This window comes from Ictidomys tridecemlineatus, chromosome 7 (assembly GCF_052094955.1).
Source record: "Ictidomys tridecemlineatus isolate mIctTri1 chromosome 7, mIctTri1.hap1, whole genome shotgun sequence".
NCBI lineage: Eukaryota > Metazoa > Chordata > Mammalia > Rodentia > Sciuridae > Ictidomys > Ictidomys tridecemlineatus.
The window spans coordinates 164,875,282-164,889,450 of NC_135483.1; the positions used below are offsets into that span (position 1 = coordinate 164,875,282).

The following is a 14,169-nucleotide window of genomic DNA, read 5'->3' on the forward strand; positions in this document are numbered from 1 at the left end:
AGGCAGGAAATTTCTAGGAAAAATATGCATGATTATTATTTTTTTAAGTCCATAGCTCGGGGAAGACTTCTGTGAGTACAACATGAAACCCAAAAGCTATAAAGGAAAAGACTGACAAATTTGACTATGGAAGAGGGAAAAATAAATTTAAAAAATATGCAACAAAAACTTTTATACGTTAATAAGAATAAAGGAAAACTAAGAAAAGCATTCCTACTGGCAGATCACAGGGAAAATAAAACCATTCAACTTCTAAAGCCTCACATGGTATTTTTTAAAAGGCAAATTTTAAGCAAAGCGATAGAACTTTTATCTCTTAAGACTGGCAACAATTTAAAATGTTGGTAATAGCCAGGACTTATTGAATTTGGATTTTTGCCTATAATCTTATTCCCTTATATAATAAAATTACTGAAGCTAGATAGCATATTGGTTAAAATGGCCAGTATTACCAGGACCTAGCAACAGGGGGCAGCAGAGATCTCCTGCTGTCTCTGTGTTCAGTGACTTTCACTGTCGCAGTTTCTGAAGTGGCAGAATTCAGCAAGAAGGGACGTGTATTTTCAGTTCTTGTCATCTTCTTGGTGACAGTGAGTAATCAGGTGGCAGCTGACTCGATGTTATCTTTAAGGCCTTCTCACCAGGCCAGGATGTGTCTGTCCATGCCAGGATGTGTGTGCTCCAGTCAAGGAATCTAGTCAAACCCACCATCAGCAAGTGGGTTGCTGCACCTCTGTCCCTAGCTTGTCCTGAGTGGGACAATGATGTTTCCTGAGGAAGCTGGTATTTGAAGAGTGGACACTCCAATCTGAATATTTCACTAAGAGTCCTTTCCAGTCAATAAACAAGAGAGAACAATGAAACTAATAAGAAAACACGGTCACTGTCACAATTCTCATTTGCATAACTAAGGAAACACCAGTGACTCTAGTTATATTAGCTGCATGGCTTTGGGGTTGAGAGGGAGAGATGAAAGAGAAAATCAGAGTATGAAGGCAGGAAGTAGGTTGACCCTGTTCCCTTCCCTGCCTGGGAGGGGGCATTTGGGTCACCACAGATTGCTCTGGCCATCTATTGCCTTCAGGTTTTTTTCCCATGATGTGGGTTCATTTCCTCCTCTGATCTGCTCCAGCCCTCACTCAGCCTTGAATTTCAGAGCCTCCTGTGCTTCCCATTCTCTCCCACAGGACTCAGACTCCAGTTTCCATCAGTGAAGGAGCTGCCTATTCACGCTGGAGTCTTCCACGGCAGAAGAGAGCCCTATGTCCAACTCATATGGCTGTGATGATGGACACCTCTGAACTTATCCAGCAGGGCAGATTAAGTTTCAGGGAGTATGTTAGTCAGCTTTCCATCATTGTGACAAAGCACCTGGGGAAATCCACTTAATAGGAAGAAAGGTTGTTTTGGCTCATGGTTTGAGAAGTTTTGACCATGGTCTGTTGGCTCCATTATTTGGAGGCCTGTAGCAAAGTAGTACCTCATAGCAAAAAGCATACAGTAGAACAGAATTTCTTACCTCATGGTGTCTAGGAATGAGAGAGAGAGAGAGAGAGAGAGAGAGAGAGAGAGAGAGAGAGAGAGAGAGAGAGAGAGAGATATGGGAGTCCTAATAGCCACTGCTGCAAGGGCACATTCCTAGTGACTTCCTTCCAATATGTTCCACTCCCTAAAAAATCCACCACCTCCCAATAGCACTATAGGCTGAAAATCAAGACTTCAACACATGAGCAGGAAGCTTGAGAAAACTTTTTTCCATATCACAGTCAGAATCTGTCCTGTCAGCTGCAAAGACACCTTTAGGAATCCTGGGTGTGGTGTGTCCTTCACCAGGTACAGGATTACAGAAAATGTGGATTGAGAAATCAATATAGAATGTATGAATTCATACATATACATGCATGTTTGCACTTTCTTATGATAAAAGTAAAATTCTCTGTAATGAACACTTGACAAATATAGAAAAATATAAAGAAAACCCAAATCTACTGGAAACCTTTCATACATACACATACAATCACTTTTAAAGTAATCAAATATTAAAAACCTAATTCTCAGGCAAATCTAAAGTAAGCATGTATCAGAGACTTATTTTTTATTTTTAAATTAATTAATTAATTTTAATTAGGTATATATGACAGCAGAATGCATTTTGATTCATTGTATACAATTGCAGCACAATTTTTCATTTCTCTGGTTGTATACAATGTAGCATTGCACCATACATGCAGTCATACATGTACCTAGGGTAATGATGTCCATCTCATTCTACCATCTTTCTTGCCCCCATGTCACCTTCCCACCCCTTTCTCCCCTTTGCACCATCAAAAATTCCTCCATTTTTTCCATGTCCACTCCATTATGGATCAGCATCCACTTATAAGAGAACATTCCACCTTTGGTTTTTTGGGATTGGATTACTTCACTTAGCATGATATTCTCTAACTCCATCCATTTACCTGCAAATGCCACAATTTTATTTTCTGTCAGAGACCTATTTAGCTTATTAATGAGGGGACCAGTGAAATGATTCAACTGAATGAAAATGAACTTGAGATTGAGTATAAAGTCACTGAAAGAATAATGAAAGACGTAGCAGATATAGATAACAGAAGTGGTAAATATCTTAGAGGGAATAAAGCTGTAATCTTTGAGACTGTCATTTCTAAGGGAAGGAATCATTTGATTCTTTACTAAAAAAAAAACTACATGTTACTATGTAACTTAACAGAATTTCAGCCTAATCATTATTAAATAAAAAGTCCTAAAAAAAATGATCCCCTAAAGAACAAGGTAACCATTGACAGGTTTGTTGGACTGTGTTCCAGTGTGACATTAAAAGCACATGAAATCTTCTTTTATCTTTCTCCAAGTTTTGAATAATGTTTTAAACATGCTATTATCATTTTAATAGATTTCCTTCTAATCTTAAGAGTTATTAGGGTGTAATAAATAAGTAAATAAAAATAAAGTGAGTATCATATTGTATCTATAATCTGACATCCCTCTGTTTTTACAAAATAGCACTATCATGAACCTTTCTTCATGTCACTAAATATTTTTCAAAAAGGGATTCTTAACTGAAACAGGTTTTTTATTCAAATGGATAGGCTCTTACTTACTTAACCAATCCTCATTTGGGGGAACAAACAACATTTTAGCAAATATTCTAGTACATGAATTTGCACAGATTTCCATTTATATCCTTAAGACTGATTCCTACTTGTAGAATTTCTATGTCATAGGTTCTTGAAAAGAGCCTAGAGAGATTGTTTCCCATTTCAGCAGCCCTTACCTTACCAACATTGGGTATTATGTGTTCTGATCTTTCACAATTTAGAGAAAAATTGTATCTTGTTATTTTGATTAGCATTACTTTATTAGTGAAACTATTTCTTTTTTTCAGATGTTCACTAGCCATTTATAGTTCTATTTTGTTTTTATATGATTAAATCTCATAAAAATGAAAACTAAAGATAGATTTGAAGGACAAAATTATACCCAAAGGGCTGCTGAAACCTGAAGGAAATATTAGGAAAGGGTTTTTCACTTGCCCTATAGCTAAAAAGAGGATTTAAGGCCATCTGCACATAAACCTCATCACCTCAGGCTAACCCACCAGTGTACACCAACCCTCGTCACCCCAGGCTAACCCACCAGTGTACACAGAGGGCCACAGGAGAGGACAGAGCAGTGTTCTAATGGTTAATTTTAATTTTCAACTTGATTGGATTAAAATATGCCCAAGATTAAGGAGTTTATGGGCGTGTCAATGAGAGTGTGTCTAGGAATGATTGGCATGTGGGATAGCCAACTGAAATGGAGACCCTCCCTAAGTGTGGGCAGCACCATCCAATAGTGAAGCCAGATTTACAGATAGGTAGTTAGTGTAGTTAGGTAAATCGGGTCTAATATCAAGTAAGATAAATAAAACAGAGGCCATTATTGAGAATGGAGTCCAGGAAACCAGAGCAACACTTGGGGAAATTGAAATGTTAATGTCCCCAAGGCCTGGAACCTATTCTAAGGAACAGTTAATGAAACAGCTCCCAGCAAACAGGGAAATGCTGATCAAAGCTGCCCCAGGCCTTTTCTGCCCAGATTATTCCTTCAGCCCACCTATCCCCTACCTTTTGGGCCTTCCCACCTGCCTCCTATCACTGCAAGATAACGGAAAACAAAGGACAGGAGTGTGGGAAAGCTGAAAGAAGACCTTAGCTATAAAAAAGGGAAGACCTCTCCGTTCCTCAGATTCCACCTCTTGGGTCCCCTTCTTCCTCCAGGGAGAAGTCTTTTCTGCTGTCCTTTAATAAAGCTTCTACTTTCCACTCTAAACTTGCCTCTGCGTGCTTCTCTGGTGTTATACCTCAGCATTTGGGGAAGCAAGGACTCGTCACTGGTAAACAGCGGTTACAATAGGATGGTGGCTTGGATGGGATGAAAGTTGGAAGAACAAGGAAGTAGAAGCAGATGTAAGCTCCATTTTTCTCCAATGGGTTCTTGACTGCAGCTACAATCGTCTGAGGAAATGGGACTCTCACTTCTTCACTCTTCCAAAGTGGTTTCTCCAGAAGCCTTCAGTGTTGGACTAGGGTAGCACCGTTAATCCCTCTTGTTCTGGAGCTTTGGCCTCTTGGACAGTGCAGCTATTGGTTCTTTCAGTTCTTCAGCCTATAGATGGCCATTGTAGACGATTCCAGCTTCTGGTCGAATAAGCTAGCCTGATAAATCCCCTGCTTATAATTATACTTCCTATTGATTCTATTCCTTTAGAGAACACTGACTAATACAATTGTCTAGATTTTTTTCCCAAATAAAGAGCTTGGCCCTCCCTCTCACATCAACTGATGTTCTGAAGCTGGATTGGTTGTTGGTCTAAGGAGGTTTACCAAATGAAGAAAAGAAACTGTTATTTGGAAAACATCCTGGTGTTCATCTCCAGGAGCACCATGCAACAACTTCAAGGGACAGAAATATCCACTGGGTAACTTCAATTACATGAAATTACAGAATACAAGAACTGACACTTCTTAAAGATCTTCACTCTTGTGTTATAAAATTTGCCTTCAATGAAGGAAGAGTAAACTTCATCCGCACCCCAGCTCTAAATTCATAGACCCAGATTAGTTAAAAAAGAAAAAAAAGTCTGCCAGGCATGGTAGCATATGCCTGTGATTCCAGTGACTTGAGAGGCTGAGGCTGGAGGATCACAAGTTCAAAGCTAGCCTCAGCAACTTAGCAAGACCCTGTCTTGAAATTAAAGAAACTAAAAAGGGATGGTGCTATGGCCTCTTTGGTTAAGAACCCCTGGGTTCAATATCCAGTACCAAAAAAAAAGCCTCTAAATTTACAAGTTCAAAAGTTGGTTTAGCTAAAAAGCATGATTTTTGAGGTTCAGAAACGAAAGCCCGAAGAGTTTGAAAATAAATAAGCAAGCAAACAAAAACTTCTGCCCAAAGTTACTTATGGCAGTTCTGGGTCCAGAACTGTGTCTCCTAGTTTCCCAACTGATGCTTGTTTAGTCAGCACTGCCTCCCTGCCTTAAGGGGAACCTCACACAGGCTCCCTAATAGACGTGCCAACAATGGGAAATTGTACCTCAAGTGGTATTTTACTAAGAACTGTTTAAACTATGTAGTTTTTCTCATAAAAGTAGAATTTCCCATATGCAGTTCTTTCACAATCAATCTCCTGCTGGTCCAGTCCCCACCTTGCCTCATCCTCATCATATGTACCCTCTATAGTGTCATGCGGATAAACAATGAGGTTGAAGAAAACTCCAGTTAGAGCTGAACACAGGCTTGAGGCATTTAGAGTAGACAAAGATGTACCCATTTCTTTATGGTTGCTTCTGACTCATAACACCAATCTGCTTTGTGCTTTTTTTTTTTTTTAAACCCAGTTCATAGATCCCCAGAAGCCCTTGCAAGATCCAGTCGGACGCCCATCATTCATCAGTCTGGCATTCACCCCTCCACAGGGAAGGCAGTGTTTTGTGATGACATGCCTGCCTTGGCAGAGGAACCCTTCCTGGCAGTGGTGACCTGCATCAGGCCACATGCTAGAGTTGTGTAAGTGACCAGACTTGCAAACCCAGTAATGCCTAGGAAGTTTTTTCCCCAGTTCCATTGATGCGTCCAAGGCCCTGGCATGGCCTGGTATCCTTGAAGTGATGTTCCTGGTGACAATGGCAGTGAAGAAGGCAGACTGTATGCCCAGGACGAGGTAGCACCATAACAGTGCCTAGCATTTTCACAGCAGCTGCTCTTTCTTGGAACTGATTATTTTCCAGATGACTTTGCACACATGACCATATACAATCCGAGTCATAACGTTAGATTTCTTATTTGTACTAAGCCTTGTTTTGGAACAGATTTAAGGCAGCTAAGACCCCTGTTAAGTTGACACTGTTTCATTTTAAGATGAAGACTTGGAAACTTAGATGGTCTTAGCAAACTGTTTGGGGCCATATAGCTCTGAGTGGCAGAGCCAGAGTGAGAACCCAGACCTATCTCTATGCTACCAGTCACCCACACACCATTCCAGGCATGTCTTCCCCCAACCCCAGTTGGCAAGAGCCTTTCCAGTGCACATTTTCATTCCCTCCTGGCATGTTCCTTGGTCTGTTTTTTTTTTTTTTTTTTCTGCAGGTAATTTGCATGGGTCAGATTGTCTGTGCTGTGGTTTCAGATTCATATGCCCATGACAAGCAGGCCACAAAAATGATGAAGTTTGTGTATCAAGACATGAAGCCTGTGATTGTGAGTATTCATGTAATGTCAGCATCTGCTTGGCCTTTGGCCAGTTTGGAAGTGTCTTTCCAGAAAGTTCCAAAGGATATTGTTTTACTCCTGAAAACCCTTAATCTTGAGTTTTCCATCTGCTATGGAGATAACACAAACTGGAAAACTTATTTTGTCCTGAAATTTTCAATTTTCCTTCCTCTTACCACCAGGTACTTCCATTTGGAACTGTGTCCTCCTATCCCACAGCAGATTCTAATCATGCCCTGTGTGTCTAAGTACTCCTGAAATGCTTCTGGTTTTCCTTAAAGGGAAAGTCTCAAATTCCAGCTTGACATTTGAGTCCTACAAAGTTCAAACCTTTGCTTTTTAGGTTGATTTTAACACTTGTACATTTGAAATTTATTTCCCCTAGCTCCTGTCCCAGGTTCCAACACCTCAGGTCCTTCACTGCCCTTAAGTTTTCTCCTGTCCCACATTAACTGGCTCAGTCCTCATTGAATGTGCCTTTGTTGCCTGGGCTTTTCTTCACTTTTTGCCAGGTTCCAAGGTAAATCTACAGTGATGCCTTCTGTGTATTCTGCGATAGATCCACTGCAGAGGGACATAGCAACATTGCCTAGAAGTAGGATATTGAGAGTAATCATTTGCATTACATTGGCCAGGCCTGGCAGCCTCTGCTCCTTCTAAGGAGAGAAACTGAAAATTTGTCCACAGATAAATGCCATGGAATTGCTCTCACTGGAGGTCAGGTTCAAAGTGAAAAAAAAGGAATGATCAGAATTAATTTTAACATACTACCCCATGACATCAACATAAAACAAGATAAAAGGCCAAAAGTGAAATGAATCCAAAAAGCAAGCAAGAAAAGCACGGGGGAACTCCTCAATAGTATTTCTGAGTATAACTCAAATTCTAACTTTCATAAAAGATTTATCAGTTATACTATATAAAGTAGCACACTTCAGCAAAAGAAAAATATAAGCAGTCAAAAAATAAATACCAAGTGGAAAATAGTTGCCATACCATAGGCACCAGTTTCTTAATCGTTCCTGATTTCTTAATTATATAAAGAATTCCTAGAAATGAAAAGGAAAGGCTAGAAAAATAAGCAAAGAATACCAGCAGACAGATCACAGGAGTAAATTATTTAAAAAGGGCCCTTATAGGTAGGAAGAGATGCTTAGTCCCTTCCTAAATGAAAAGCTACAATTTTAAGCCATTTTTAGCCTACAAATTGTCAAAGTATATTAAGTTTGACACCACATTCTGTTGCCTTCTTATCTTCCTGATAGAAATACAAACTAGAACAACTTCTATGAAGAAAGATTTAGCAATATCTATGAAAAGTCCAAATGTATATGCCATTTAACCAGCAACCCTGCTCTGGGAATTTATCCTACAGCTTAGCTTGAACTGTTCACCTGCCAAATAACGTATTTTAAAAGTTTTTCTTTGTACCATTGTTTGCAATAGGAAAACACTAGAAACAAATCGAGTGTCTATCTATTTATATAAGGGAATTCAATATGGCTGCATATGTAATTTTTTTTGATTGAGGACATTCTCACACTTCAATGTGAGAGATGAGGAGGAGACCAAAGTCAGAAATCTTGAATTTGGTCACATTGGTAAGATCTGTTATTTATTACCTTCTGTGGGATAGAAGGATCTCCAAGTTATTCAGATAAGCAAAAGAAAAAAAATGCAGAAAGGTGTACAAAGCAGGGAGTGTGGTAATATAGATTTACATTTGCTTGCATTTGCATAGAGAAGTTCTGAAAAGATACACAGGAAACTAATGATAGTGATCTTCTTTGGAAAACAGATGGAGGGACCAAGACTCTTCATCAGATACGTTCAGATTCTGTTTCATTTTTAAACCACTGGAATGCATTGTCTAATTTTGAAAAAGAAGTTTTCAATGTAAGTTTGAAAAATCCCTTAAATAAATGATAAATCTGGGCTAAGGGTGTGTGTAGTTCAGGGGTAGAACGTGCCTAGTGTACATGAGACCCTGCGTTTAATCGTAAGGTGCAGAACATAAACAGACTAGAGTTTGAGAACAACTTGACTAAGGAACAAAGGTTATGTTTCTGTGGAGGTCTACGTATTGAAATCATTCCTTTGTAACATACTTATCAAAATCCTAACTAGGAATGAGAGACAGGTAGAGAATTCTGGAGTTGCCTACAGGGTTTAGACTAATCTAATATTAAGCCTCCATAATAGGTGTGTTTTTGTGAGAATAAAGGAGAAAGAGAAGTCCAAATCCATGAAGGATGAATATGACTGGGTTCCATTATATGGTGAACCTGTGTTCTGAAATGTGCCAGCTCAGGAAATATAGTTGAAAAGTGCAGGTGAACCCATGGAGGCTCTAGGAAGTCATGTTTGAAATCTGCACTGTCCTAGGGAATTGTTAACATTACATGTAGTTTTCAGCATGAGGGTTGTGAAGATGCCCAAAGACAGAAATCTTGAACTTGTCCACATTGGTAGTACCTATTCTTCATTACCTTTCAGAGGATGCAATACAACATAAATTATTCATTGGACCTAGAGGGCACGGGGAGCGGGAGGGAACTATGACAAAGAAACATTTCAATGTGTCAGTCAAATCATTGAAGGTGAATTCTAAAGCGCCTTTTTATCATGGGAGTTTTGGGCATATTGATGCTGCTTTAATGATATTACTTCTATATTTATTTATTTAATTCTTATTTATCTTAATTCTTCTCATGGAAATTAGAAGAAAAACAATCCAGAATCAAACTCAGAGAGAAGGAAGGAGTTTTACAAAAGAATTTGTACTGGTTCTATAGCTTGTAGAAGCCATTTGAGATTTTGAAAAAGAAGGTGACAAGGTCAAGATTGCCCTTGAATGCACCTGGAAGTGCAGTTTAGATTGAATGGGAAGAGAGTGCCCATCAGAGAACAGGGTCAAAGGTCATTATAGCGTGCCAAGTGAGAAATTATACTTGTTGCAATAGAGTTGGGCAGGAAATGTAGGTGCAAGAGATAGTCAGGTACTGACTAGGTATGAAGAGCAAAAGGAGCATTCAGAGGACTCTGAAATTATGGATTTGATGAGCAGGGGAGAGACAATATCATTAACAACCTGGGGACATTATAACATATTTGAAGGCAGGCAGAAGATGAGGGGGTCCCAGGGGCCAGCAGGTGTTCATGGGTGTTATTCACAGGCAGTTTTGAGAAATACTGGGGCTGGAGATGGGAGTTTGGAAGACCCCATGAAAATGAATGAAGTTACCAAAGCAGAGAACAATGTCCAAAAATCCACTTAAAAGAAAAAATTATATATATATATATGTGTGTGTGTGTGTGTGTGTATATATATATATACATATATATATATATATATATGGCTCTCAGATAAAAAGACTAATAAGCTAATACTGAAATCTGATATCAAGAGGGAGGAGAGAAAATTGCTATTGTTGAGAGAATATATTTAATTGAAATTTACCAGACTTTAATTGGGCAAAGAATGATCCTCCAATTGGGCAGCCCTCAGAACTGGAAGAGGTTCAGAAAGCTGTGCTCCACAATGTGGGCAGATATTTATAGATAGGAAACAGAAACAGTCCAGAAACAGCTCAGTTGGTTACATCTCAGGCTGTCTTTATTTGGATACAGCCTAATCATTGGCAGCCTATGATTGGCTGAATTTCAGTTTCTGTGATTGTCTAAGACTCACCTGTTAAAAAAAACAAAAACAAGAACAAATTTAAATATTCCTAGTTAGTCTTTCAGTTGATGTACTAAGTTAGGTTATATTTCATTACCTAGAGACTCAAAGTATGTAGACACCCTCAGACCAAATTTGGTGTAACCTAGTGCTATGATTGGTTAATGAAAATTACAGCCACCAAACTCATAGCAGAAGGAGCGGGTGGGGAAAGACAGAGAATGCCTGAAGACAGAATCTTTACTGGCAGTTGCAGTTAGAGTTATTATTAAATTGCAAATTTCTGTTACCTAGAGAACTAAAATTGGATGAACCAATAAGTCCAAGGCTTAGAATCAAGGCTGCCCATATATATATTTTGATACTAATGATTTCAAAATTTATATCTATGAATTGCTCACTAAATCTTCAACAATGTTTTAAGTTATCTCAATGCTTTTCTAAACCACCTCCCCCTTCTTGAATGGAGACAAATGTTATCTTTGAAAACCTATGATTAATCATAGGCTCTGAAGTGTTACTTTCCACTTGGGAGAAATCTGAAAAGAAGGAGAGAGACTTTTCCTCTACTTCTTCTCTCCTTCTCCTCCCTCACATGCACCCATTTATTTTTCACACATCAAGTCCTATGGAGTTGTTTATTTGTTTTGTGGGGCTGGGGATGAACCCAGGACCTCACACTTGCTAGGCAAACTCTATTGCTAAGCTACACTCCCAGCTGCGCTGTGGGTTTTAATGAAGTTGAAAGAGATTTCAACTCAGTGGCTGCAGAGTTGTGGTTTGGGGTTTTAATCTTTCCAGCAAACAGATGAAAAAATTATGTCGGGTAGAATGTCACTTGTTGTACAAGTTTCTGTTTGCTGTGTAAAGTCAATTCTGCCCCCAGGCAGTTACATTACAGAGGTGGCTTTACCCTTAGGTGAACGCATCTCATTCTTTGTTCTTCCCTGATGATCAAGATCTGTTGCTCAAGTCAATAAGAATGAGTTTCTAGTTCTTGAGAACATACTAATGTGGGAAGGCAGGCAAATGGAGCCAGATGCACAGGAGATTTTGAAATTGAATGTAATTGCTCAATTATCTTGCATATAATAAATTACCAATGAACAGTTGGCCAAATTATAAGGATTACTGTAAATCAAATTAGGACACAAAATGTTGTCCCCATGAACTGAAAGAAAATAATATTAACATTTAGTGAAATATACTACATTCTGTTTTGAATACATAAAAATTAAGTTCCTCTAAAGATAAGCATCTCTTTGCTTTGCTGTGTCTAAAAGGGAAAGTGCACTTTGGTGAACAGGAACATTTTTATATGGAGACTCAAAGTGTATGTGGGGCACCAAAGACAAAGGACAAAGAAATGAACATATATGGGTCAAGCCAGAATGCAGTGTTCACACAGGTGGGTTCCTTTCCAGTCACGACTTCTGGCATCACAGCTGTAGAACTAAATGAGGCATTGTCATTTTTTTCTAATTTATAGCTGTATAACCAAGATAATGAGGTAATGTTTAATTAAAGGCTGAACATCAGGACAGGGGCCAAGCCTAGCCCAAATTTTTACATTTCCTTTAGTGTTCTGCAAAATTCTACCCATCCCCCACTTTGTCTAAGACGATGACAGCCTCCTACTTCATTAGAGAAAAAAAAATTGAGGTCATCAGTTCTGGAATGTCCCAGTCTCCTCCATCTCTCCCCATCCTCATCACATGCACAGTCTGCAGGTGAGAAGTCCTCCTTCCCCTCCAGGCCAGTCTTTACACCTGCACCTTTGGTCCCACTTTCTCCCTATCAATCCATAAACTCAAGTCTGATCAAGGAACCTGGTGGCTACTGCTTCTCTCTCTTCCCCTTCTGAAACAAGTTTTTAGAAGAGTTGCCTACACTTGCTGCTTCTCATTTGTGCTTCAATTCACTGCTTCTGCCAAAGTCACCAGTTGTCTATTACTTCTCAAATCTAAAAGATATTCTTCTCTTCTTCCTGGATGTCCCTGCTGCCTTCCACACTGAAGATCACTTGGGCATTGACACTCTTCATGCTCCTGACTTTTCAGATGCTACTGTCCTGAGTTTCTTTTCATGATGAATGATTGAACTTTTCCAAAATAAAAATTTAAATAGGAAAACATAAGAAGGAAATAAAACATGCTAAACATATAGTGAGGATATACAATACATGTATTCCTCTAATAGTCTCCTTCATAATCATCCTCGGGAAACTTAACATTGACAAGCCCTATTTATTTCCTATGGATCATGTTCAAATTTCTACAATTGACTCACTAATGTCCTGGTTTTTGTATTTTTTTTTTGTCTTCTTCTGATCTAAGATCTAATCCAGGGTCATGCATTGCTGTTTCTTTAATCTCATTTACTCTAAAATAATTTCTAAGACTATGTTGTCTTTCACAGAGTAGATATTTTTGAAGAGTCAAGAAGGACATTCCTTAATTTGGACTTGATGGTGTTTTCTTCCTGATTAGATTCAGGATGAACATTTTTGGCGTGAATATTACAGGAATGTCTTTTGAGCTTGTCATATCAGGAGGCAGGCCCACCATGTTGCTGTGGCCCATTACTAGGGATGTTAAGTTTGGTCATTTGTTGAAAATGGTACTGTCAGGTTTTTTCTTGGGTACAGGTACCTTTGCCCCTTTGTAATGAAGCAACCTGTGGACTGCTAGTTCAAGACTGAGAGTATATATCTTCCCCAGTGATTCTAGTGTCACTAATGATTCTTCTCTGAAGATTCCAATTCCATTATACATGTGCATTTATTACTCAGCACTCTTCCATAAAGAGCTTCAAACGTTTTTGTATCAATGTGGACTTGAAGATTCTTTTTTAAAAATTGATGTTACAATGCATTCCAGTTATCATGATTTTTGATCCTCAAATTACCCTGAATTTGGCCAGAAGGAACATTTTCACGCTTTCTTTCTTCAATATTTTGACCTAGAATCTATCAGCTTTTCAGAACTTTCTCCTTGTTACTTTTAAGGGAGAATGGTATTTAGAAACCAAATCTGGTGCTAAGTGTGTTCACTGCTCATGGGGTATCAGTACTCTTAGGCTCTCTCAGTGTTCACAAATAGAACAAAAAAATTTTTAAAGAGAAGACCATACTGATCCAACAATTCCATTCCAACACTCCAAGTTTCTCTCTGTTATTCATCCTTTCCATATTTGTGTCTCCCTTCACCCACAGCAAGAACCCTGGTTTCCAACAATATACTTTATATTTATTCATTTGCTCAATCTTATAATACACACAAAATAGTTTCAAAATCACTACTTTCAATACTACAAACAACAAACTATAAGTCACATTTAAGCTTTCTTTGTATTCTTATAACCTTTCCCAGGGACAGACAGCGTGCACAGAGCACTGAATTCAAAGTTTACTTGGCTTAATGTTTTGTGACGACTTTACACACAGCTGAATTCATTTTTTCTCTTTATATTCAATTTGAGCTGATTTTCCCATTGTAGTTCAATATTTTTATTACCTAAAGCACCTTCATAAATATTAATGGTGGGATATAATGCTTCAGTTATTGGTCTTTTACTTCTGAAGTATTTGTGATTACCTTCAGACTTTATAAGGATTTCTTCATGGATCCCAGCGTTTTCACTAATATTACTAGTAATTTGCTCTTCCCTAGTATCCTTGCACACTGGAGATTGTGTGTACCATCTCCTGCCCAC

The 14,169-nt window shown here is 38.6% G+C and overlaps 1 pseudogene; it reads left to right on the forward strand.

The window, feature by feature from the left end:
• The window catches only part of LOC101976972 (aldehyde oxidase 3-like), a 91,547-nt pseudogene that overhangs the window by 32,877 nt on the left and 44,501 nt on the right, over positions 1–14,169 (forward strand).